We start from the raw sequence: 4,110 nt of genomic DNA on the forward strand, positions 1-4,110 counted from the left end.
TAAGCTAACGAATCGACTGTGCAACCTTCCCAAAACATACAAAGTGGCCGCCTTTGCACAAGGTTAAAAGATTACTTTTAAAGGGACATGGACGAAAGCGTCAGTCCCATAGTGCAGAGAAGCGATGAATACTCGTTGAGAAGGCTAAGCGCAGATTCTAAGCCTCATGAACCCTTTTTGAAAATGAAATTTTTATTGAATAATATGAAAGGAAATAAGGCTAAGCTTTTTGGGAGAGGGAATGTTTACAGAAAAGATGAGTTAAATTTGTGTCACTCCATCCCTTATTTATAGTTGTAACACCCCTTACCCGTACCCGAGGCCGGAACAGGATACGAGGCATTACCAAACACATACGCAGTCATTCATACAAAAACCGAGCTATAAAATTTTTTCTTTAAAACAACCTCATTCATACATACACAATTTGTCTTGATATGGGCCTACGAGGCCCAAAAAACCATCGAAAGGGATTCAGAACTAAATTGAAGACTTTAGAAAAGTTTGGGAAATTTTCCCTAATATAGAGCCACACGCCCTTAGGAGACAGGGGACACACCATGTCCTCCAGCCGTGTAGCTCTCTGACTATGACGTCAGCATCAATTTAGGGTCACATGGCCTTATCACACGGTCGTGTGGCCAGATCGTGTGGTCAATTAAAATTAAATGAATTTTTCATAAAAAGGTGCAGACTTCACACGGCCAGGGTACACGCCCATGTGGGTAAGCCGTGTCTCTCACATGGCCAGGACACACGTCCGTGTCTTATCCCATGTGTTTACTACTGAGCATACTGACTTGTAAAAATTAGGGTACAGGGGACACATGGCCATTCAACAAGCCCGTGGGGCAGACTGTGTGTCACACACGGCCTAGACACATGCCTATGTGTCTACCATTGTAGACCATTTAAAGGCTATTTTCCAAGCCAACTGTCACCCTCAATCAACCATACATTCAAACATATTTCATGGCATGCAACATGACATATTTAGACACTCAAATATTCAACACAATGGCACTTTCACATCTTCATAATGTCATCCTATTGCACATAATTTTGTTACACCATTTAGAAGCATTCCGCACCAACTTCATGCATTATTAAACTTGTTATCATAACTCCAAATTAGGCATTCATGACTATAGTCATTTTAAGCCATTAAGTCATCCCTTTATCTTTTAGCATCTAAGCTATTCTTTATTATACATTCACCAAGCAATAACATATCACACCATCAAGACACTAACACATGCATGCATGGGTAATTAGATTACAATCTAATGATCAAATATAAGCCATATCACATGGCCATTACAAAATGAACCATCATCATCATAGGCCTTCACAATTTGGCCAAATAGCATGACACATATCACAAAATAACCAAGTCCCCTATACATGCCATACTTAAAATAACAATTTCACTATACCCAATAATCTTTTGATAGTGTGATCGAATACTCCGACAGCTTCTGATCCCCGAGCTAGCTTGGCGGAACTACAAATGATGGAAAGGAAAGGGGGTATGTATTAAAGCTTAGTAAGTCCACATGCAAATAATATGCAATGGTAGTGAGCAATCAACATGCAAAGACATAGTAAAATATACATAAAGATTATTCATCACTTAAACCTTTTGACTTACTTATCATAGTGCACATATACTTTCTCATCACAAACCATTCTTTACTAAGGCATTATTCATAGGTTTAGCGTACATACCTGTACACATCGTAGTATATCATATAACCATACCTCTTTAACATGCCCTCATCGGGATTTTCATCACATCCATTGTATTACTCGTTGAACACTCGGAATACTATTAGATACGTGGAAAACTTGCACATAAGTGCCACATATACATACATAGCCTAAGTTACCTCATAACATGTAACGCTCGCAATGGAGCTACTCACGGGCTGGCTCATAAAAGCTATCGGTCAAGGTGTAGCTACACGGGCTGCTCACACAAGCTGTCAGGTATCCGACCAACTCAAGGATTACCTAGCCACAGGCAGGACATACAAGACCATTGCTCGGAGCCCAATTATATGTATCGCATCCATAATGAACTCGGACCAACTCAACGAGCTCGGATGCTCGCATCCGTAATGAACTCAGACCAACTCAATGAGCTCGGATGCTCGGATGCCTCAACGAGTTCAGATTTCTAAATTCCTAGTGACATGTCACTTGTATCCTAGACTATTCCTAAGGTTCAAATGGGATTTTCCTCACTTGCACATGGCATACTTTGTCGTACTTGCTCGTGATGTCGTATGTAACGGCCAATTATCATTTATGCTTTCATAACAACCAATAAGAATATAACCCATAATAACAAGAAAACATTTATCACATAATATCAAAACATTAAAAACATGCTACAACACCAAATTATTTGCATATGAACTTACCTCGATACAAAATGATGGTAATCGAGCCTAATCGTCGTACACTTTATTCTTTTCTCAATCAAAACCCGGTTCATGTTTTTCTTGATCTATAATGCCAAGTCTAACTTGTTTATTAATCACATTATTCAAATCAATCCATAACTCATGCTTTGGTAAAATTATCTTTTTACCCCAAACTTTTCACTTATTCACAATTTGGTCCCTAGGCTCGTAAAATGAAATGCATGCATTTTCTTTGTTACCCAAGCCTAGCTGAACCTTTACTATGCTCATATCAGCCTATATTTTCCTTTATTTCACATTATCACTACTTACTTTTACACTTTTACAAACAAGTCCCCTTTTTAGGTGTTTTCACTAAAAATCGCTTAGTAAAAGATGTTTATCATGCATCAAACATTCATATTCCTCAATCAATCATCAAAATACAGGCATGTTACACATGGGTCAAATTTCATACAAGTACCCTAGCTCAAAAAATAGCTAAAATTGGGTGGATCATGCTTCAAGGACTTTAAAAATACAAAGAACATTAAAAACGGGGCTAGGGAACACTTACAATCAAGCTTGGAAATATTGAACAAAACCCTAGCTATGGCTATTGAGAAATTCGACTAGCACATGAAGAAGATGGACACATTTTTGCTTTGATTTTCCCTTTTTATTCTTTTAATTACCAAATGACCAAAATGCCCTTAGGATTTTTCTTTCAAAATTTTCCTATGCATGTCAATTTTTATCCAAAATTATAGAAATTGGTCAAATTGCTAATTAGGACCCTCTAATTCATAATCTAAAGCAATTTCATGCTTAAAGCTTCTAGAATGCAAGTTTTGCATTTTATTCAATTTGGTCCCTAAAATTTAATTTGACATTTTATGCATAAAGGCTTTGTTTGTTTAACAGGAAAACATTTCCCGAAAAATGTTTTCCTGGTTTTACGGTGTTTGGAAGCATGAAAATATTTTTCATTTGGAAAATATTTTCCAAGACAAGAGTAAAATCAACGCTATTTTAGGGAAAATGTCTTACAGGTTTTTTTTCGGTAATACATTTTCCATCTCTTTCTTCTCCGGGTAAAATCCTTCTCTCTTCCTTCTGTTCTTCATCTTCTTTCTCTCTTTCTGCAAATCTCATTCCTCTTTTTCTTTCTTTCTCAGGTAAAGGCAAATCTCATTTCTCAGGCAAAGGCAAATCTCTCTTTTTAAGTTATGGCATCTTCTTGTTCTTTTTTTTTGGATTTGGGTAAATTCATTGATTCAGGGTTTTGTCGATGCAAATATCATTTCAGATTTTTATGTTGGGTTTATGTTTGAGCCAAATTTCGTGAAGTACATGTTTAAGTCTTTGCGAGCAGTAGAGAAAGGTTTTTTTTCAGTCATTACAGTATCAGAGTCTCCATCGTTGTAACTAATGTCTTCAACTTCTTCATGGATACCTCTTAGAAATTCTACATCTTTACTGAGCAAACTTGTTAATTTCTCCATAACCAAACTCACAGCCACTTCAGCCATCACAATTTCATTCAAATCCTCGATACCACTCTGTCCACTTTTGGAGCTGATTTTTCAGTTCCCGCACCCTCAGTACCAGCTTCAAAATCATCTCATCCTTCTTACCTTGAGGGACTTACCCCCCAATGAATTACCAAATGGCATCCCAACATAGCTAACATTAGCAACCT

Source organism: Gossypium hirsutum, chromosome A04 (genome assembly GCF_007990345.1).
Source record: "Gossypium hirsutum isolate 1008001.06 chromosome A04, Gossypium_hirsutum_v2.1, whole genome shotgun sequence".
NCBI classification, from domain to species: domain Eukaryota; kingdom Viridiplantae; phylum Streptophyta; class Magnoliopsida; order Malvales; family Malvaceae; genus Gossypium; species Gossypium hirsutum.